This window comes from Emydura macquarii, unplaced genomic scaffold (genome assembly GCF_026122565.2).
Source record: "Emydura macquarii macquarii isolate MOO-44397 ecotype Brisbane River unplaced genomic scaffold, CSIRO-AGI_Emac_v2 contig_75, whole genome shotgun sequence".
NCBI classification, from domain to species: Eukaryota; Metazoa; Chordata; order Testudines; family Chelidae; genus Emydura; species Emydura macquarii.
The window spans coordinates 4,011,123-4,035,901 of NW_027130212.1; positions in this window are offsets into that span (position 1 = coordinate 4,011,123).

The following is a 24,779-nucleotide window of genomic DNA, read 5'->3' on the forward strand; positions in this document are numbered from 1 at the left end:
TAAAAGTAAATTATGTGAAGTTGTAATGAATGTCGTATGCTTTTAATGGTCTGCAAATGTATTCAGTCAGTCCACATGGGGAGAAGCACTAGATGGCTCATTGTGGTTTTTAAAGGCCACAGTTTCCATGACTGATCTCTTGCAGAGTGTAACCAGCTAGCAGATAATGTGCACACCAGTTGCAGTGGTCATGCAGCCAGGACTTGCTTATCACTAAAGAGTAAGAGTGGGTAAAAGCTTTATTTCTTAAATGAGAAATGGATAAATTATATATTCCCCAAATGAGAAGTGGATTAACTCTGGTTAGCCATGTTTACCCTTGAATGCCCTACGGTGCCTTTATCCGTTTTAGATACCACTGTAATTCACAGAACCTCTACTCTACTGAAGGTGCCAAAACTCATCTGGTGACTAAGTGTTTGTCTCTGAACATGCACACTACTGCCTCATTCTCAGCAGCCGGATACCACTTTTATGCCCCACTGTGATCCTCAGTCTAGGGGAAGATAGGTTTTCCTCCATCTATCTTCCCTAAAGGGCCTGATCTCCTAGAAGTGCTCAGAGCATGATTAGCTCCACACAAATCAACCTCCAGGGTACGGAAGGAAGAAAATAACTGCCTTATAACCCTTTGTGCTCTGATTAGGGTATTCACACAGGATATGGGAGCTCATGGTTCAATTTCCCCTCTGTGCCTGAGGGGAAGGGATTCAAACAGGGATCTCCCCTCTCTTAAGGCATGTGCCCTAACCACTGGGCTAGGGGGTAGTCTGATGTGTGTCTTTCTAAATCTCTTTTGTTGAAGCCATTCCACTGTACTTAATATGAATTGGGCCTGTGAAGCTTTTGTGGATTGCATGTTAGGTGCCCATTTCTGCATTCATTATATAGGTGCCAAGGTTCCCTAACTTGTGCTTTGTCCTAGTGATTATCAAGAGGCCTAAAAATTGGACAGTGCAGAGCCAAAATTCCTTAGTGGAACTCGGCCTGAGAGGAGCTTCTTTAAAAAGTTTAAATTATTAAAATAATAATGAATTTTAGTGGCCCTCTGATACATATTCATATTAATCTAAAGAAAATAAAATATTCAAATTAAGTTTGACCATTGTCAGTAGTTTTTATTGTGCTATATTATTAGAGATAGCTAGATAAAAGCTGCGTCTGGATGTCTGTCTATATGTGCTGCAGTCACAATTAACCTGAAACTCAAAACCTCACAATAATTTGCTTAAAAAGCTGTAGTATTTACAACATAAAATTTACAAATCAACAAACATAATTATCTTGAAGAAAAGCAATAGTGACCTCTCCACAAGGCAGCCCTAATAGTAGAGGAATTGCACTCCACCATATGGTTTTACAGATAAGAGATACTAGTGCAGATAATTCCACCTGATTAAAACCATCCCAATCAAATCAGAGGGCATCAAGCACTCTTGCTGCAACAGACTGTAAGCCTGATATTTTTATGTTTTAAATAAACAGTACAAGTTAACGCAAAAGGGCTTATCACTAACATACAAGTGTTTGAGCAACGGGAAATTAACAGATAAATAACAAAAAGCAAAGTACATGTTAACCTGGGACAAAGAGATAGCTACCTCATAAACAGTGACAGTCAATTTGGCAGAAGTCAGCATCGTCTTAAATAAGTACAAGAGAATAATTTCAAAATTCTCTGTCAGTGGTATCTGATCTCTTCCTAACTTCTGAAGATTTATGGGACTGTCACCAATGGATCTTCACAAGACTATGGGGGCAATATGTTAATTCCTTGATTTTACTGCTCCAATTCTGACCCTGTGCTTTCAATGTCTCCTCTTATATTACAGCAATAACTGTGGTAATTCTCCCATTGGATTCTACAGGTTTTCTCCTAAAATTACTGGGTGAGGAGGGTTATACAAAGTCAAAAAAGTAAAAGCACTTCTGAACGTTCAGTGGTAGACTAAGTTGCTATAACAGCCAAATAGAAAAAGCCAGAATAACCCAATAATAAGAGCTGGATGATCAGGATATGGGTCACACTAGTCAGGAAAAGAATTAACATACCTGAAATGACAGGAAAGAGGAAGAATATCTTGAAACTTGTCTCCTTTTCTTAGAGTAGTAAAAAAATGAATGCTCCAATACATAAAATCCAAAGAAACTTCATGCCTTCTTTTCCTACTAATAGACTTTTCATTCTGTCGGCAATCATCTTCTGAAGGCCTCTTACTGTATTGGACCTCAGAGCCACCTTACTGTCTCTATGCAGGACTGAGGCTACAATTTGTAATAGACACAAGTGCTATATATTTTATTGAATCTGTGAACAAAATGTGTAGTGAACAAACACCATGAAAAATACACCAGATATAACCTTCTAAATCAAAGAATAGCAAAATGAAAGCCAATATGGAAAGAGGATTTTTTTCATTCATATAATCCTAAATTGCAAGTTATGGAAATCATTCTCAAATTCTTTCACATTATAGACTATTTCATCTAACTGTAGCTACTTCCGCCCTCAGCCTCCAAATTCCATACCTTCCCTGCAGCAGTTATAGTGTTTGGTTAAATGAGACCGTAAGATTAGAACAGGTAAGTGGAGACATATTCAATATAACTCACTTTAATCCAAATGGTTTTGTTGCTTGGTTACATTGCTTCATTTGTATCTAGCTATTTATATCCTCTTTCTGGGTGTAGAACTTTACATTTACTGGTATTTAATTTCCTCTCATTGACTGTACGCTCAACTGATCTTGTATCTCCAGGTTACTGTGTAGTTTTCTGTTTTTCTCCATGTTTGTGATCCCTTCAATTTTGCTGTTAACTGCAAGTTTGACATGGTTGAATTGCCACCAAAGACACTCCTAATAAAGACAGGCATAAGGCAGTCATGGGAATCAAGAGAGATTCTTGATTAATTTGCTTTCAGTTTAATTGAATACTATTTTCCTGGAAACCCTAAAGGAGGACTGGACTGGACTACAAATATCAGGAATTGTCAATGCCTTAACAATGGCAGATGTTTTACCACTCTGACAGAGTTAGCTCCGTGGACCAAATTGAAGTGCTTTACATACAATAGCTTGAGAATCACTGATCACTGATTTTTTGTCTATGATGTGTGCTCTAGAATTTCAGACTATAACAGGGATTGATGGAAGACTTCACTGGAAGATTTTATAGAATGCAAGAAAGTAAATTATTGGAAAAATCATGACTAAGCTATCAGCAGCTACATTGTATTTAAATATATATATTTACTTTAGATTACAATGTTGTCTCAGTATCTGTACAGTTCCCTAGAAGACAAAACTTCTGTATCATTTTTAGTAAATTTCAGTGGCATGAAATAAATGATGACAAAATATTATAGAAAAAATAACTTCAAATGCATCATGAGGTGGTACATAAGCAAAATATTGTGACTTTTTCTGTCAGCCTCATCTTTATGAGGGCCTGAGAAAATTCTGTTGGAAGCTAGAATCATTTTATGGGTTGACCAATACTGTCAGTAGCTGACATAAGTAATCAGAAAAGGTATGGTGATGGTAACAAAGGTGTTTGGATCATAGAGCTAACTTGTAGTTTCAAGAACATTAGTAGCACTATTTTCACTATGAGAACTTTGTGTTGGATTATTGGTGATAACCTAGGGATAATACTGCTGCTCACTAATAAGTGTTCTGTTTATATTTCTGTGACGTATTTTAGATGGCCCAACAAGGATTAATTTTAATGACCCCAAAAAACCCACATTGTCCTTCTATTGGCTGAATCACCAAATACATCTGACATGAATTCTCTTGTTTAGATCTGGAGAGATTCGACTGGAACACTCCATCATCTCCTGCATCTAACAGGCAGCATAAGTTACCTATTACTATGTATAAGAAATAGCAGGGGGGCCATATGAAAGAAAAGGGAAGTTGCTCATCATCAACTGGAGTTGTCAAAATAAATGTTTCCTGCAGATTCACATGCACTAACTCTCTTTTTTCTGCTTCTTCAGAGCACTTGCATGGTATTGCATGGCTTTGTACCAATGTTCAGACTTAACAGAAGGCATATGCGCAGACAATGGTCACGCTATTCAAATAATGCCAGGATTTGGAATACAAAGGTGCACTTTCCTAATAGTGTGATTTTGCAAAGGTAATATACTCTGAGAACTGAAGTTACAGCTGAATAGCCTTTCTTTTTTAACCATATGGGGCTTATTCCCATTGGCTTCAATGGGCTTTCAGACACTAAAACCTCAAAGGCAGAAGGGTCCAAATCTGATTTAATTTATACTAAATTTACAACAGTGTATCTTCCATTGAGTTAATAACTTGCAGTAATGCATGTAAGATCTGAATCAAATCCATAATTTCCATCAGAAAACTTAGTGTCAATAGTTAAAAATAAAAAATTATCTCTTCCACCTGGGAACTCCTGCGGGATATGTCTGACCTTTCTATGAGTTTACTTTCTTCCCCTATTTTATTTTGCTTTTAATTTGCCTCTCAAGAAAACTGAAAATGAACATATAGGATTTATTTTCCAAATAATTGGTGCCCCAGTGGGCTAAATTTATGCTAGCAACTTTTTCCTATAACCCAATTAGTGAATCTATTTCTAGTAAATTACTCACCTTGGAAAAATATAAAACCAGTTCCAAAGACTGAAAAGATATTCTTCATGTTAAATATCATCATTAATATTAAAATATAGCTAGGTAAAAAAATCAGTTACTCTTGTGCATTCACCCATCTACAGTAATTAAAATTTTATAAAATTGCTTTCCATGTCTTAGTCAGTCAAGGACCTTCTACATTAAACCACTCAACTATTTCCATTAAATATTGCATTTTCTATATTCAACATTGCATGAACGTTCACAACATATTGTATGTTAGAAAAACATTCAAAATCAATCCATTTAAAGATATCAGATCTGATCAGATCAGATCAAATTCTGTCAGGAACATATTCTCTATTCCAGAAAAGCCATAGCCAGCAATGGACGCAAATAACAGAAGCTGACCATCAGGATTCTGCTGCTTGCCAAGCATTCTAGAGATGTGACTCATCAGGCCTTTACAATGACTTACATTGTGGAGGGACATGGTTAGGATGTCAGGGGGCATGGCCTGCATTCTTATGAATGTATTCATTTTTGGCCAATTTGACCAGATTATCCACATGTAGGATCTTGGATTGTAATTTAGGCTGTTAAATATGCATTGTAACGCAATTCAGATTATATGCAATATGAGTCAATATTATCTCCTCTGTATAATTTTATTTTAAGTATTTGACCTTAATATTACTTCATTGGCCTTATTTTTCTTCTAAATTCTGATTATCTGAAACGTAGACATTGCCATGGCAGAATGGATGTTGCAGAGAAAAGCATGCTTCCCACCCCAATTTTATCTTGTAATACTCTTCCACAAGGGGAATATTGTTCTGACACAGCTGGTGATAAGTTAATACAATGAAGCATGAGGAGTTCTATGGGGAAAAGCTGCCATTGACTTCAATAATGCATCATCCCTATATTGAGCATGGAAACTGGAGATGTACTTGCGTAAGTGTCTCCACAGGTTAGAGTTAGGGAATGTTGGCCAGAGGGGTGTGTGCATATGGGGAATAGGAGGGGAAAAGATATAGAAAGCTTGTTTTCTCATTACTGGTGCTGTGCACATGTTCTAGCATGGGGTCATTCTGGCACCTTCCTTGAGCATCATTATAAATACACTTTGAATAAAAGTTGAGTCTATAAAATAATTTTTTGTCACTGGAGAACACAAAAGAAAATTATAGTTTTTCTTCCACAGTCGGAAGGGGGATGGGAGTCTATGGCTTCAAAGTCAACTCTGTTTCTATTTTCTATTCTAATCTAGTATGCCTTTCATTTTGCAGCCTCATAGTTGATTCAGTTAGGCACTAGCTATGTTGATGTAATATCAGAGACTTAGGCCTAGTCTATACTGCTTGCGAAATATGGTGGCAGTTGACAGGAGTTATGCAAGCTATGCAGAGTAGCTCGCGTAATCCCCGTCGACTTCATAACTTCCATTTAGCGTGCTGTCTCAACTGTGCTTCACCGACAGGAAATGTGTACCTGTCGACGTAGTACTATGCTTTTTTTTTTTAGGTGGTTTTAATAGATCGTCTTCCGGATCGATTGACCAGGTCTTCACTTTCACCCAATCGATATGGATAAATTGATCTGATGGTGGTGAATTTGCCGACATATCCTTTGACGTTTAGGGTCAAACTCTGGACTCCTGCACAAAGCCTGAGTAATTAGACTTTGCAAAGTGGATCATGGTAGCTATGGGGAAGTGGGGATGGAAGACAGAATTCTCCTTTCCAGAATACAGAACTTCAGCAGCCATTCCACAGCTGCTACTATAGCCTATAGAAACAAGGATCCATAACTATCTCACTGAAAGCCCCTTCCTTCCCTTTCTGCACTAAGATTGTCTTGACTCAGGAAAGAATCTGTCTCCATATAACCTCAATATAACATATCCCCACAACACAGTAGAACTTTTCCTTTCCCCTGCTTTCTCTTCCCTTCCATTTAGATTCTTCTGCTCTTCATAATCCCTTGCAGCTCAAGCTCCACAATTACTTATACTTACAACTAGCAAGAAGGAGTCAAAGGGCCCACAGAGATTTTCTTATCTCAGTCTTTTTTGATTAACATATTTTAAGTCACATGAGCAGAAGACCATTCAGTACAGAGGAATGTTCAGTATGGAATATTCTACACAATATTGAGATAAAAAATACTGTTCACTGAAAATAAATTGGTCTTCAGAAACAAAATAAAACTGAAATTTTCACATACTACTGAAACATCATGGTTGGAACAGAGGAAAGCAGAAATACCTGAAGATTTTATATAAAGTTTTGGAAAGAATACAAAGATGAGCTGCCAAAGCTGAGTGTTTGGAATTAATGAACATTATGAATAAGACTTCAAAAATAAAATTTAAAAAGTATAAAATGTAAAGACAAACAAAAATGATTTAATAATGAAAATATATCTGGTGAAAGAAATTTGGTATCTTTACTTTTGGGAAATAGAATTCTGTCTCTGTCTTCTGACAATATGGGTCTGTTCATGGAAACCTTCACTCATTATTTCATGGTGGTTTGGTTTGGACTGTAAGCTCAGATTCTATGGCCCTGATCCTGTAACTGGTTCCAGAGAGACACAGAGGACCACCAATGTGAATCCAGTTGCAAGATCGGGTTCTTAGTCCAAGTTATTTATGTAAACAACAATGGGTAGATGCTAAGTGCTCCTTATTGTTCAATAAATAAGTGATCAAATATAACTAACACAAGTGAGTTGTTTTCAATTTAGAGCCTGATCCAAATCCCACTAAAAACAATGTAAAGACTCCCCTTGACTTCAATGGGATTTGAATTAGGCATTTAGTTTCTAGGGGGTATTTCTTTACAGCACTGAAAACCTAGCAAGACTTCTTACCTGAAAATGCTCAGTGGAGGAGTGTCTGCAGTATTGAGGTCTGGAATGAGATGTATGGCCAGAGCTCAGTGGGGCATACAAATTTCAACCTACATTAGTGAGCCTCTCAACTTCATGACCAAAACAATTCAGAAAATTTAAAGAGTCTCCAAGATAGAGTTAGAAGACCACTCCAAAGAATAAAAGACTCAATGAAGATGTAAAAAAGCTAAGTGGAGAAAAATAGTGTGTAAATAACAAGTGATAAGACTAATACTATTTTTTAAGTATTAAGCACAATTTCTGTTCAAATGTTGATAAAATTAATCTCATTACTATTTTACTTGCAATGCTATGTTTAATGTTGTTGTTGTTGTTGTGTGCATTTTCTCTAGAAAACTTTATTTTCCTGGATTTATAGCTGCATCATGTACTTCTGATGCACAAGTTGTCAAAACATTAGTTAAAAGATCTTTTGATACCGTCTGACATCAGAAAAATATATATTTTATACTGTTTATTTTCTGTTTACTGCAGACAAACTAGGACTTTTGTATTTTTAATGCAATATGGAATTTTGCAGATATCTACACATCATTATTTTAAAATAAAAGTTGTTTCTAGCAAGTTAAGATATTCCCTAACATTTTCCATTGATTCAAATCAAATGTTTTAATGCACTTATAGCCTAAAAAAATAAAATAATAATATGTAAATATAATACTTTGATCAGTTGATTCAGGAGTTTATAGAAAAGATTTACTAATTTCTTTGCTATTGATCCCCAACTTAATTAACATGGTTCATTGATTCCAATGGGAAACCTATATTTGTAAGGAGAAAGAGTAAGGGTAGATTCCTTTCTGCATATTTCACATATTCATTTGCAGAGACACAAACATAAATAATACTGCATTTAAAATTTCATTCCATAGTCCTGGAAGGAGTTTGTTACTAAGTAAAAGAGTGACCCTTAAGCATGAGCTTAATGACCATGACCATGAGCTGCTGCCAACACCTGGATCCTTCCTTCCTGGGTCCAGGAGAAGCAGCCATCGAGCACAGACCTTCAACGTATATGCCTAAGTAAAACAAAGAAGGAAGGGGTTGCCATAGGCCCTCCACCTTCTCTCTCAGCAGGCACTATAGAAGTCCAATGGCAATACGAAGGTCAAGATGATTGGTATAGGCCTGCTGCAGCTTTTAGCCGGAACACCACTCCAAGTTGAAGGAAGCACCCACTTTATCGCATCTGCAATTGCGCCTTTTCAAAATGGGCATGATCCCAATACTGTGGGTTCTGTTGGCCAACAAGAGTCTGGCTCATCTGCTTTTCTGGGGACATTTCCTTCACTCAGGGGGTTCCAATACCCAAGAATTAGGCACCGTTGGGGCTTTCCAAGGGGAGTTTATTAATTTTACTCGCTGTTGCATTGCTGCCTGCACTGTCTATGCATCTGATGGTGATCAGAGGGATCAGCCAGACTCTTTAGCTGGGTCTCAAGAAATTCAGTTGGAAGAGCCTTGCCCACAGCCACTCAGTCTGGAGAATCCAGGTTAAGGCTGATGCAGTCATTGTGGAGAGTCATTAGAGAGCCCAGGCTGAGGCCTGTAGGTGAGCTAGGAAGCAAAGTATGCTCCAAACTCCAGCTGGCGAGTGGACCTGTAGCCACTGTGGGAAGGTCTACCACTCATGCATTGAGTTCTTCCCCACTCTGCTGCCAAGCACCATTGACTGACTGACTTTGACATGTTTCCTTTCATCTGTCAAGATGTTAGATGGCCATCTTATGAGCTAAACTATGGAAATTGCAAATGCCCCATAGCAACTCCTTAGGAAGCACAATGGCTTTCTGAGAGCTCCAGTGTGCAGGACAAGTGTGCACACTGTTACATCCCTCCATGAAGTGCTGTATATGCCCCCTACCAATGACTGGCCAGCTCTTCTGACCAGCACATAGAAGGATAGAAACTTGGCCCCATGCCTGTACAGGAGCAGATCCTGAACTGTCTTGAGCATAGGGACTGGAAAACTGCATGGCCTTTACTTCCTCTTCTCCCATTGTGCACCCATATAAGTGCCAAGTAGCATCTGGCTCTCTACATGAATACCTAGCACCAGTCCCTCCACTTGTTCATCTTCAGCATGATAGATAGGATACTGTATGATTTGCAGCAAAGGACAATGGGTCATCTGTATACACAGCAACATGATTATAAACACCATCCGTTGAGGAGACTGCAAGTAATATCAGGGCTTTTAGCTGCTGGTTTCCTTGTGAGAAAGTCAGAAAAGGGCATCTTTGCCTTACACCATTTTACAACTGGAAGGTCAGTGACTTATAACCATTACCCCTAATCTTTTCTTTTGGGGAATATACAAGAGTTCTTGATCATTCTTTTAAAAAATCCAGCTCCCTGTCTCCTGATGTACGTATTTGTAAGTTTAAATCCATGAAATACATATTTTGTGACTGACTTCTTGACCTTAATCCATCTGTCTCATTTTTATTTTATTTATATATTTATTTATTTGGTAAAATGCATTTGTTTTCCTTTTAATGTGCTTTTCTCTTTATATGCTTATAGGATTCTGTGAGGCAATGTATTTCTGAAATAGCAAAATGATGTTTGCATGCATGGCTTCATAATTCAGCAGCAACATGATCACTTCATGAGACTGTGGGAAATGAATCACTTTAACAAATATAATGCATTTCACATATTGGTTTTGTAGTTCTCACATTGCATAGAAATAAGTTAAGGTATAATATACAAAGAGGATGTTTACCACTTGTCTCAGAGTATATAGCTGCCCCAAGGGCATAAAAGCAGAGGAATTTACAACTCCAGATGCTATTCACAAGCAAGATCTCACGGAAATAGTAGTAGTTGGAGAAGTTAGTTATTTAAAATTAATATGCTTTAACATGATGATTTAGTATTGTAAATATCATACAATAGTTTTGAGCGGCGGGGGGCTGGGGAGATTGGGTTATAATCTTTCTCTCAGTGTATATCAGTAACACTTTGCTTATTAAAGTATCTTTCCATAAATATTGCCCAGTCAGACACAGGATTTATAAGTAATAGGTAGTAGGTAGGGTTTCAGTATGTGCTTGATTATTGGGATATACAAAACTATCAAATTATCCTGGAATAACAAGATAACTGGAACTGCTTGGTCAAGGGAGTTACTGAAGAAATTACCCCAGAAATTACTAGGAGTTTTCTCAGCAGCATTTCCCACTTCAACTGAGCATAAAAATAGAATAAAGGACAAAAATAAGAGGAAATAAAAATAAAGCTTTAAGGAGGGAGGGGGACAAGAAGCATGCATTTGTTAAACTGATGAGAAGGAAATGACACACACAAAAAAAAAATGGGGACCGTCTTTGACCAGTGATCTGTGCCTTCATTTGGTGGAAAGAAAATGCCACAGCTTAACAAGCACATGCCTAACCTATCTCCTTAACTAATACCTATTCTGCTTTCATGCTTGTCTGGTATATTTCTGAAATGTTAATTGTGCTATAGGCTCTCCTGTCCCATATCCAGCCTGCCCTAAGTAAAAATGAAACAAACTAGATATTTCTCCCCTGGGATTGACTGCCTATGTCAGATGGATTAGCAGTGACACAAGCACAAATGAATTTTTTGAGACTGAATATGCTTTTGCAGAAACAAATAAAATTGCCCACTGCTTTTGATAATAGAGAGAGAAAATTCTGAACTGATGCGGATGTTCAGTTTATGTGAGAAGTCAAGCATTCAGATATGCATCTGAAATGTACTTGAGATATCTGAACTTTTTGGGAACCCTCTCTACATACCACCTCCCAGCAACAATGCTCCTTTGCTGGAGAGAGAAGAAACAAGCTCCCTTCTTTTCTGGTGGGACATTTTTTACAAGTAGCAGCCCATTATTCACACAGTTGTCAGGGGTGGCTGAACAACCACTTCCTAGATACAGCATTCCCTCTCCTGCACCCACTGCTGTAACCAACTTTAGAACTGTAAAAGTATGCTGAAGCTTTGGAGTACTTTGTAAAAGCGTAGCTAGCTTCTTCTGTTGATCCATCCTGCTATCAGGTGCTGGCAATCTGGAAGCAGGTGTTCATTGATTCAGACAGATTTCTTTAACAGGTTCAGTTTTTTAACCTACCCTAAATATAACAGGAGATGAGAGGCACTCCCTGAGCAGAGTACTCAAAGGTTATATAGTCTTTAGTGGGCTAATAAAGCTGACTCCATATAAATCATTTGCTCCCACTTCCAGTTTATACTGCAAGATAGAGGGAGTCCAGAGTGCGTGGAATCAAAGAGGTAAGGTGAAGTGAGACCATGTAGAAGTTTGAGTCAGAAAGGCAATTGGGGGAGATTCTCAAAGGGTAAATGACTGTTAAATGCATACCCTATAGGATTGGTTAATCTGTCTTCTGGATCCCATCTTGTTTGTCTATGTCACATCTTATCTTTTAGACTGTGAGCTCTTTGGGGGTAGAGACTGTTATTCATGTCTTTCAACAGTGCCTGGTGCAAGAGGGGCTCATCCTGGTTGTGGCCTTCAGATGCTACTGTAATATAAATGTTTAACTTCTGTTGACAGTCAAATCAAACAAATCTTGGTGAATTGCCACTTGCATCCTCAACATTTTACAAGTCATAAAAATGCAGTTTTGCTTAGATCCAAAGCTGGCACATAGGCAAACGATCTACTAGCAGTGAAGTGGTTAACATGTGCTTACACAAACTTCCATGTATACAATGGGAGCTAAGTCCCTAACTCATTTTCTCTCCTGGAAAATCTTCCCACTTGGATTCAGAGATGTATAAGTAGACAGTGAAGGTGGCAATGATCTTTATCCCATGAGGTGCTTCATGCTTTCAACTCCTGTTGAAGTGAATGGGAATTGACTGTGCTCAGGATCTCACAGGATTGGGGCCAAAATTAGGGAATTACATGATCCTACTTTCTGGAGTGAAAATAAGAGCTGATCATTTTTTAATCTTTTAATTATTCTTTAAGAGGACACTAATTGTTTCTGATGAATAATTAAGCTGCCTTCTCCCCCATATTAATATAATTAACCATAATACTAGTAAAATTTACTCAGGGCACTAAAGCTGCTATCTCCTCTGTTGGCAGATTAACTGTGATCTCAGATTCTAACCTATTAAAATGAAGGGGAATAACACTCATCTCTGACTTGTTTTGTTTGTTAGGCCCATTATGTAAATCCAGTTAGAAAGATGCAGGTGTAAGAGCAATTGATATGTAAAAGCACATGTATTACAAAAAATCCAAGTTGATAAGATAGTCTTGATGTGTTTTGGGGAAATATTCATATTGCTATCTCTATTTAAGCCAATTTCTCAGAAGATGCCTTGAACGAATAGGACTTGGCTCTATGGGGGCAAACAAGTTCCACATCTGAGGGATTTTTAGGTAGGGGAGGAACATCTGGCCCTTTTCCCGAGGTGTTTCCTGTTTTCATTGTTGGAGGAGGCTAGTGGGTGTGGTTCCTCTTAGGGATGACTTGAAGACCAAAGATTGAGGGGAGTCAACTTGCTACCCTTAGAAGAAGGTAGAGGGGAGGCTCCTGGAGGTAAAGGTAAAGTCAAAGTCAGAGGGGTGAACTTTTTGGACGTGGGGTCGGTTGTGAAAACTGCTCCTTTATACAGGGGTAGCTTCTGGGCCAGAAGTCATTGTTTGAAAAACCTTGGTCTGACTTGGATTTGGTTTTTGGCTACTTGAAGACCTTTGAAAAATCCCATCTGTCTTATTGTGCTTTTAGCATTTTGGTTAGAAGATTGCACAGAAAGCTAGTGGTAGAATGGTGAAATAGAGAGGAACATGCCAGGCTGAAATTCTTATCAATCATGACCTTGTATTTCATGGCCAAGCCATAACTTTTATTAATAAGACTTTTAATGTATATATGAACTGCTCATGAACAGTGTAATAATGAATAAATGTAAAAAAATATAGGGAGCTCTAAATTCCTTGTTGTCTTGTTGCTGGGGACATCCCCTGTAACCATTTATGAAACTCATGTTTTAATATCTGAAAAATAAAAAATTGCAATAGAAGGGTGAGTCCTGTGTTTTGGTCAGTGGTGAGAAATTGCATAGACAAAGAAAAACTAATCATTTGGCCACAGTCTCGGGCTCAGTTCTTCAGCTGTTGTGAATGATTGACTCGACTGGCGCTGCTCTGATTTACACCAGTGGGGGACCTAGTTCTAATTTTTTTTCCTCCTCGGTTCATCTCTATTTTCAGTCTGTTAATTTGATACAGTAGGTGGGTTAAATATTTAAGCCAATATTGTCAAATCTGATGCCTAAGGCACTCCTAACCGCTATTACAGGGAATGTCAAGAAAATGGGAGATAGGAGAAACAAAGAAAAATGAAAGAGAAAGCTAGAGAAAACATACTTGGCTTAATGGTGCCTCATGCTAGCAGAATGCAAGGTCCAGATCCTCCAACTATGTTTACACAGACAGACTCCTACTGAAATCAGACAATGTTTGATTGGATCTCTGCACAGCTGGGATGAAAACAGAAACAAAGGTCTTCTTTTTGCTACAATAGGAGATAGAGGTGTGATTGCCAGCTCACATAGACCTATTCATACTGGCTCTGATCAAGTTACTGTGCTAAAAGAAGTAGAATAGCCAGGATAGCATGAGCAATGGTAGGCTACCAGTGCTGACTAAGTATCCATGGGTTTGTGGAGCCAGTTGCAGGATGGGGGGCCTAAGTGTGTAAGCGAATCAGTCCTAAAAATAAGAATGCTAAATGATTTATTATCTATTATTTAATTACTTGTCAGATCAAAACTCTTTGAGTTTATCCAGACCCTGGTCCTGTCATGAGCTCAATTCAGGGGAATCCCTGCATAGAGAAGAAACCTGGTGAGTTCAGTGAGCCTCTGGGAAAACTCAGGAGCCACAGCTGTTCAAATAACTGGTGAGATTGGTTTAGGGTCTGAATGGGGGTGGGGGAAGAGAGGGAGGCGTCAAATGAAATATTATGTCTACCCAAAACATTTTCTTTTGTTTTCAACCTTTTTAAAATAAAATTCATGTGCAATTCAAACCAAAAGTTCTTTTGAATCAAAAAGTTTCATTTTTAAAATGTCACAATGAAACATTTTGACTCAATTTTTTTTTTTTTTTTGACTGAAACAACTTGGTGGATTTATCACATTCAGAAAATACTTTCGTAGACCCAAGTCTGCATTTTTATGGTGAGAAAACATTTTTGTCTAAAAAGCTTTGTCCCGCGCTACTGAGGAATCTTCCTGTGCTTTTCATTATAGGATGAGACACCAAGGTAACGGACTGATACCTGTTTCTAGAATGAAGGATCTGTCAAGGCAGACAATTTTCTATGTGTTCTAGTACAGCATCACATTCTTTTGATTTCATTCTTTAGCAATAGTATAAAAAGGGCAATAAATCAAGATATGTTATATTACAGTAATGGTATCATGAGGAAGAGTTTGTGTGGACATGAAAGAGTAGCTAACAGTCATCTCAGCTTTGAGGTGGAGCAGATTCCTGCATGTGTAGCAAAGCAGGCTAGTAAGAAGTCCAGAGACCACATATGAGGCCTGAGTAAGATAATCATGTCAGCATCCGGCTGATTGTCCTACAGGACAAACCCTTAAGGGGGCTTCTCTGCTTCAAAATAATCAGCTCCCCTGATATTTAACTGAAGGAAGCTATGTTAAAAATAACTTTGCCAGACACATTTTGGTACATGGGGATTCATCATTTAGCAGCATCAATAAGAGCTGTATGCTTACATGTTTCTATACCATGGTGTAAACTTATATCTGAGAGTCTGACTAAACCCCTAGAAGGAAAGACAGAGTGAAGGTTCCCACTCTGTCCTTAATTTTCCATGAGGCTCCTCATTACTGTGGCTACATGCTGATCTCAGACACCTGCATTTCTGCATCTCTACCTGACTGTGAGCAAAGCCTCCCTGTGGAAACCTCAATTCTGTATTTACTTGCCTCTGTGGTTTACATCAGACCTCAAATTTTGCTTTAAAGTAGTTTTCTTCTGTGTTAATCAATGATTAATATCAGCTGAATCTATAAATGCTGCATTTAGATTGATGGTGACAAATTTGTGTCCGTCCTTTTGTGGTGGAGTGAGGAAAATGTGCCAGGCTGCTTAAATGATCCTGTAGCATGGTTGAACAGAGATAAATTTTAATCCACTCCAGAGAGGAAAAGGAACATTTGTGTGATAGAGTAGATATAGGCATAGTGAGAAAGTGAGATAACAGTTGGAAAAGCTGCCTGCAGGGGCTTTTGTGATTCTTAGTCACCCAGAAATGGAGAAGCATTTGAAGTTTATCCCTTAATTAATGCAACAGCATGTGACAATTCAGCCTTTAAGAAGCCTGATTTTGAATTTTTTATCTGACAAATGAACCAAGAGGTTTGCTTTTGCTATTCTGGAGGTGGAGAGGACAGAGGGGTGGCTTGAGGAAGTATTGCATACTTAAACAGATTTGAGCAGTTCAAGGTTAGAACTATCAAAGTGACAGTCTAGTTCACCTAATATGTTTTTCAGACTATCTAATATCCACAGTTCTAAGGCTTGTTTGGCTCAAAACTACTAGCAGGTTATTAGAATATTAGTGACATCACAGTTTCTATTACATTTCATAGCAGGTACAGAAATCTTTTTTTAAAATCAACCATTCAGCATTCTTTGAGGTCTCAATGCAATATGACAGCTCCTAGGTGCAAAAAGACTGTTAGCTTCCACTCTTCTGTAATAGATATATGTTTTAATCATATCAATGGTATCTGTCTAAATAACTTTACCAAAAAAAAAAAAAAGTCTCTTTTGTGGTCTGTCCATAAAAATCTGATTTTAAAATCAAAGTCACTAAGTTTAATTAATGATTATTCAGTGCATCACAAAATACTAGCTGTCATTACATTTTTAAAATGTCACCTCATTTAAAGTAGTGAATAGTTTTAATAAGTTGTGAGAATCTGTAGCACATGGATTTGGATCATCTCTCTGTGATACTAAAAATAAACAACTAAATAGAGTCTACAACATGTAGCTAGTTGTTACTGGTTCCTTTTGTGACCCATCGGCATTTCTTTGCTAGTCTATAAGCTACTTAATTATGTTACAGTAAAAAAGTGATTACTTTAAAGGTGTGTAAAAGATACCTTTAGTGTTTATAAAAGAGTCGTGAAGGAGATTACACCTACAGCAGTATTTAACTCTGGTCATGCTTTTATTGGTTGGTATGTAGGAAGTGAAAGAACCTCTAATGACTTTTCGAGATAAATCTGACCAGAATAAACAGTTGTTTATGCAGAATGTTATCATGACACTAACTTAACCATAAATTACTTTATTAAATCCAGAGGCTGAATCGTATTTATACAATTGCTCTAAACATGCCTAAAAAGCCTAAATAATAAGCAATTTACTACATCCAAACAGTAACAAAAAATGTATAAATATTTCATCGAGATACTTACAAACCCAGGACTGCTTGAACCCCTATTGGTCAGCTCCAGCGTGGTCAGGCAGGTATTAACAATGAACCTTCTAAGAGTTTACTTCTTATACCCTTTAACAAACAAGTGAAGTCATTGTCATGACTTCTGCTAAAAGCCTATTTGAGACAGTTCACTCTTATTTCCGGTCTTTATCCAGATAACATTTGCAACCTCCTTTCTCCCCAAGACTTTCCCTCCCCTTCTTGCTGACTGACAGTTTTTTCCATTGCACCTGGGTTTATATAAGCTTTACTTTTAAGGTAGCACTGGTATGTGGAACAGAGAGGTTCATGTTGACTCCTTTTAAGACATTCTTTTTTTTTTTTGGTCTTATTTAAAATCATTTTCAGTCACCCTTATTAGTTAGAGGCTTTTTTTAAAAGAAACCCCCCCCCCCCCCCCTTTTTTTTGGGTGGGACGTGGGAAAAGGGGACCAGACATCCTCCCTGCTCCATTCCTTCTGGCCTTATAGCTTGTTGTTTTCAAGCTCTTCCTTCTACTTGCTAGTCAGGGCCTTCCTTTAAAACACTCATTTCCTTCAGTAATTTAAGCTAATGCTAATTCCTTACTTTCATATTTATTCTATAGCCTGGAAATTGCCATTTTTGAATATATTGCTTCTTGCACATGGATTTGAAGGGGGAAGGAGTTCTGGTATTGGTCGGTATATTTCACTGCAATTTCCATTGCTGTTAATTTACTTAATGTGTTCCAGGGTATCACAATTTACAATGGAAATTGTGACTTCTTGTTAACAGAATGCCTTCCCACAGAAATAAACTGTGTTGTCATCATGAGTTGTTGTTCACGGTGTCAGTAGTATATTCAAGGCAATACTGAGATCTGGATTAAATACTGAGACAGTTTCTCATTCCGTTCTTTAAATGATCTGCTTGATACTAATGTTGTTTCATTACCAAACATCTTTCTGCTGGTATATATTCTCTCTTCACAGAGAATGGAGCTCTGAAACTACTCTGTAATAGAGTGACAGCAGCCTTCCTGTAATAGGCAGTGACATATTCCTGGACATTATTCATAAAAGACTCTTGTTGCCAAGTCTACATCATTACACAGCGTTCATGTCCAAAATCTGAAATTTCTCCATCTCTTTAAATGGTTTGGTGAGGCATTATTTTGACTTCCATTGGATACTGACCATTAAGTGTTTGTATGTAGGAGTACAGTCAGTGTAATTTGTATCATTCACTAAAATGTGATTTAATTTTCAGTCCAGGTGAATTTATTTTCTCCCATCTCTGCAAGATGAATAAAAACATTTTTAATAATTAAAAGCATAACTGAAGCATTGCTTCGCTCGGAGTATTGAAATTAATAGGTATTCAGGCCATTCGCTGACAGCTGAAATCTTCTTTCACTCTGTTGAAATTCTCTCCTTGCAATTTATCTAAAGGAAAAAGCATAATTGCTTCTCCATCTTTCTTTTTGTTCTCAGTTTTTTCAGCTGTACTGAAATCGACACTGTAGCTCTTGTTGGATTTCCTGTCTTCTCCCTTCCCCCAAGATAATGTTTCATTCACACTCCCCAACTTCTCATCCTCCTCCAATTCATCTCATTTCCACTTCCCAGCAGGGCTAGCAAGAAAAATGCAATTCAGATTCCAGCCAGCAAAAGGTGCTTGATCAATCATCCCATCCTACGGGCATCCTCATGAGTTTGTGTGTCTTCATTGTGACATAGGAGAGTTGTAATTTCTATTAACTGTATTGGTTTTTCTGCAGTTGCTTCTCCAGCAGCAAGTTAATTTGTTTTCCAAGTGTTGGTGGTTAGAAGGAAACTATAAAACAGGCTTTGTTGCAGCACCAATTTTTGGAAGCTCTTCTTTCTGGAGCTGTGTTGAAACTCCCCATTTTTCCTGTGATCATCCAGTGCTCTGTGTTACTTATGCTAACTGGCGACCTCTTTCTTTTTCATTGAAGATACTTTTTTCTTTGCTAACTGCTGTGCCCAGAAGAGCCACAAAAGGGAAAAGGATCAACAGCATTTTAGGTGAAATTAATAGCTCTTCTGTGCAAAACACAGAAGTGTGCATTTGCATAAATTGAAAAAATTAAGCAAGCCTCTGAAATTAAGTGTAGGGGTCAACACACACACTGCCTATTTGGTCCCCAGGAACCTGAATGGATCCCCTCTGGAAATCCACTCAGCGTATGAAAAGGACCTGCTCCCTCTAGAGAAGAAGGACCAGATACAACATAGGGATCAATTCATTGTGGGGGATAATAAATCCCAGACAACACATACTGACCCCCTCAAATAGAAGGAGTTATGCAAAGGTTGTCCTTCTGTTCTGAATATAGGAGATATAATTTCTCTCCTCTTGGATATAAGGTATTCAATCTCTTATAGGCTGCTAGTTAAAAGGGAATCATCAGTTGCTTTGAGAGTAATCAGGATGATGGGTTCAGCCAAATGATCCTCTCTCATTTGCCAGCTGAAGAAAAATAAAAGTATAATGCATGCAAGAGCTGATGAGGATGCACTATATTAGGTGGATAGCATGAAAGTCATGATGAAAGATACCTACGTAAAACACATTAAGAGATCAGAGAAGACCATCTTTGTTACCTTTTTAAATCCCTACGGTGAAGACTCTTGGCTTCAGTGAGGTTGTACAGCATCTAAGTAAAACTAGAACATGACTTTCTGTTTGCTTTATTTCTTTATGGATTGAACTGCAGTCTGAGGTGAACATTTATGGATAACTATAGTAAAAGTATAAAATATTCATTGTGAAGGAAAGGTGAACATTTTAATGATTGGTGGAGGTGAATGCTGAAAACTACCAACCCCCAAATTCAGGGGAGTTAATTCTCAGAACTCTTATTACAACCACCTCCCTTCACTGCTTCCTTAGAATGCACTAGACTCATTTCCATCTTGAGATCAGTCCTGCTAGGACTGAATTCCTGGTGGCAGAATGTAATAAATGCTACAGGAACCTGACATTCTTACAACTTGAGTGCTGGATATTTATTTGTAATAATGGTGTTAATTCCTCAAAATGATTCTGAGCACTCGTTTTGCTGCCAGTCTTGACACAATTTGAGGGGGGAAGGTAAACACGAAAAAACATGTTTGTTTTTTAAACTAAAACCAAATGCTCTTATAAGGTATTTTTCATGTACTTAATTTCAAACAGTAGCAGCATTTTGTAAAGATTGTAAAAACCTCAGCAAAGAATCATATAAAAAAGTTTGTGTTTGTTTTTTGTTTTTTATCCCCAAGTTATTTAAAATGCTCTGTGTATTCCCTCATACTTTGCCATTAGATCTAGTCCTAGAAAAGGAAAAATGAGACCAGTCCTTTCTTTCTGACTTTTTTTTTACTTTCATAGCGCCATACCTGTCTCTTTACTGTCGGTCCCTACGTCTTACTGTTAAAGCCTACTTCAGAGGGCTTGTTGCAGTGGAAACGCCATAACATTAAGAATACAGAGCTTATCAACTAACATTGGCCTTACCATAGTTTTTAATGTGGAGTGGTATGACCTAGTTCATTGGTGCTCAAAGTTTATTCCTCTCCTCCTGGTTTCCATTGCTAAATTGCATTAACAGACAGGTAAAAGACATTAAATACTTTCCTAATCACTTTTTCCATGTCAGTATTGTAATTGCTGTACTTGCCCCATAGGATGTTACATGATCATGAATATGGGGAGAGGTTACCCACCAAACATATCTTACTAATAATATGTGTCCTCCCCACTATAAAAGTTTGAGAATCCCTCATTTAACTCATTGTAATGTACATACCAGATGTTTTCTATCATCTTCCCCAATAGTGTAAAGTGGCTGCAACATTTAGTATACAAACCCCTTCATGACCAAATATATTTTAAATTGAAAACTTATTCATTGCTCCTCTTTGCCTGATATGTAATTTTTCCTTACAATACTAGCTTCTGCCATATAATTTCAAAATAGAGGAAAAAGACTAATAAAAGATATCTTAATGTAGATCAAAGACAATTACTTAGTTAACTTAGATTGATCTAAGTTAATTTAGATGAAAGGTCCACTTCATGTCATTATCTGTCTCCTCTTTTAAACCTGAGCTATGTGGAAAACTTGCCATAGAAGCTCAGTTCCAATCAATGCAATTCTAGTGGCCAAATCCTACAGTCATTAAAGGGAATGGGAGTTAGTCAGTAAAGGACCCAGGATTTGACCACTGATATCAGCAAAATTGTGCAGCATGTTAACTACACCATTCTAATTAGATGCTGGTATGTCCAGTCTATTATTCCCTTTCATTGTCATTTGCCTAATCAAGGAATATAGCCTCATTAAAACACCTTTAGATGATTTGCAGAGCTGACTAAGAGGATATAAGACACTTAAACCATAAATTCCATTGAATTTTTTTTAATGAACTCTTACAAGCTAATAGCTAGTAGCATTATTGATTGTATACAAAGCCTGATAGGCTGATCCCCCCCCCCCCCCCCCCCCCCCCCATAGGTCATATGTCCTCAACATGTAAGAACATTGCAATTTCAGATATGGAACAGATTACATTTCATATCTCTGCAGGATGCCCCTATCTATTTCAGTAATTATGATCCACATTAACTGTACTATCTTAGTGTCTCACAATCTCAAATGTATTTTATCCTCATAACCTGCCTTTGAGGTAGAGAAATGCGACTATCATTTATATTTTCTTTTCTATTGATTAATTTATCAGTTTGCTGCATTCTATACCAGTAAAAAACGAGGAAGGATTTACATTTTAGAATTAAAGATTAGAAATAACAAGTCAACCTTTTTTTCCAACTGAACTCTAGATCTATCACTTACATTTCATGTGTTTACTGATATAGCACCGATAGCAGAAGGAATGTCATCATACATTCTGGTTCCAATTTCCAGTGACTGTAAGAGAACTATGTAAGAGCGTTTTCACCTGTGTCTTATGGCTGTGTTGCTTGAATATGAACAGTTGTACACATATTTAACATGAAGACAGGTTTACTTTTCTGTCATCTTTTATTTCATTGGAAGTAAAACACTTTCCCCTCTCCCCACCAAATCATTACTTCCTGTAAGAATAAATACATGGCTTGTTCTTTTTACTTTTTCATTTTAAGAAGCTGGAAACCAGAATGTGTTTCAAACCAAATGGGTCATAAGCAAAATTTTATTTTGATTGCTTCTTTTTTTGTTGTGACATTAGCCTGAAATTGCACATTCTGAAGAATAATTTAAAGAAGTAAGTATATAGCAGTTAACACCACTTAACTTGGAATGTGATATCTAGATGTCTTTTTAGTGGCCTATTTGACATTCTTAAATAGAAAAGCTAAGAAATTCTGGTACTTAGGTGCAAGATTTTCATGGCTAATGTGTAGAAATATCTAATTATAATCGCCTAATGTTTAAAGTTCATCTCATCCTGTTTTAAAGTGCAAATAACATGTGTACCATATGTCACTATGCCTTGTCACCTTGACAAGTATTTAAATTTAAAATAAATTAAAACAATTAGATAATGAAGCCTCTGCAAGTGCAATAAATTCTATTTAACATGTTACTTGCACAATGCCATTAGCGTTCATATTATTAACCAATAAAAGTGTCATCCTAAATGTCGGACCATTAGGGAAACAATTAAAGCCTAATTCAGTAAGCAGCTCAATGTGTTTATTTATAATTTCTAAGTAATGAGATTTAGTTGACCATATAATATTATTACAGATTGTAATTGAAATTTCGGGGTGATTAAAGTAGAACATAAAGCATTCATTGAATCCATCGGATACCTGTAAAATTTCACAGTCGAAAAAGCAATTTATCATGGCTTTTATGAGTGTGCTCATCTTGTGGATGTAACTATAAAGACGTCTTAAAATAAATGTTCACAACAGAATAATTAGTTTACAAGTGTGCCTTTAGCTAACAAACTCAAAACAGGATTTTTTTAGTAACATTTTTACTGTATGACTAATCAAATTACATTGATTTTGCCCTTGTAAAATAAATTGATTTTCATTCCGTCTTTTGTTGACCTTTTAATAATATAACAAACCTGCATGAATCAATTAAGATCTTCCTTGAGCACAACAAGGTATATAACAAAGCACAGGTCTTTTCATTTAGCTGTCCTGGAATAGAGTTAAATGTAGATCAGAAAATCCATTATTCTTTTGTAATACTCCACTCATCATTAGCTTATAATTGAATATTTTATGGACATTTCATAAGTTTCAATTCCCCTTTGAATGATCATATAACCAATTTTTCAGAAAAGATTGATATCTGGATTAGTTAATCTTGTCTTCTGTACCAAGTGGAAGCTGTGAATCATAAAGCTGTGTGCATAGCTGCTGGGGGATGGTAGTGATTGAACCAATGAAAGAGCTCTTTCTATTAAGTGGTAGTGAAATACTGTGAGCTACAAAACAAGTAACTTGTCTGCCTTTCCAACGGGAGCTGGGTACTCTGGCAGTTATTGAAGGAAGAAGGTAGAGAGAAAAGATCAGAAAAAATGGTAGCCAGAGTAAATTGTGGATGAACACCGGCAGTCAGTGAGTGAACATTGAAGCTGTGCAGAACAACTTCACAGCACTAGAAAAACAAGTTGAACATCTTGCCTAAATAAAGGGAAGAAATACAGCTTTTCACTAAAGTTACCTCTTTATCTCAATTATGTAAATTTTTGTCACTCATCATCTACATATCTTACTCCTCATGTGCTTCTCTGCTAATCAGGAGGTATGGAATAGGCATGAATCTTGTTTTTTGCAGCCAGTACTATTAATCTTAGATAGTTCCAAGTAAGTCTTAAATTGCTCTGGGCATTGGGTCAGGCCCAGAGACCCCAGCTGCAGGCAAATGCCAGCTTTTATTCTTAAGAGACCCAATATAATGTGTTGTTTCAAAAACAAGTTCCCCCAATGGTTTGTTCGGCAAGGTAGCTTCACGAGGAGGAGTGGGTTGGCAGGTAGCAGCAAATGAGCAAATTGGTAAAAAGATAAAGGCATCTGTACAGTGAGTCTTGTTAATAAATAGAGATGTGCTCATTATAATTACTATGGCCACTAAATCCAGGCCATAACTTTCAAACCTCTTGCATAAAGTTATGCACCTAAATCCATTCTTGGTCATCCTGCTAAAGATGCAGCCCTACAGCATTTTGGCCTCAGTTCAGCACAGCACGTAGGTACATGTTTTGTTTTAAATAAATGAGTAGTCCTACTGAATTCAAAGGCTGAAATCCTGGCCTTTTTCTAGTCAATGATAAAATTTCCATTGACTTCAGTGGGGACAGGACTTCACGAGTACTTACAGTTATACATGTGCTTGCGTGCATCACTGGATTGGGTCCACAGTGCTCTAAATGGTCCCTTTTTAGGGGTGCTGAGCATCGCAACTCCCATTAATTTAATTATCAACTATGGAAGATCAATATCTTGGTTAGCTGTATAAATATAAATGTAAGGGCTTATTTTCAGACACTCAGATGTGAAACTTTTTTTTATTCCTATTAGTAATGGTTCTCACTGGTCCTCTCTTATTACCTTCCTAAATGCTCTTTCATTTACATTTTAATATTTGGCCACTTTTTACAAAAGCGAACACCTGTTCGCCTAACCATTTTTTACTGAAACTTTGCATGCCGTGTGTGTGTGTGTGTGTGTGTGTGTGTGTGTGTGTGTGTGTGTTTAAAACAAAAAAAATCACCAAAATTTCCATTTTTGCTGGAAAATTCTGTGGAGTAGAAATAAAAGGTTTCACT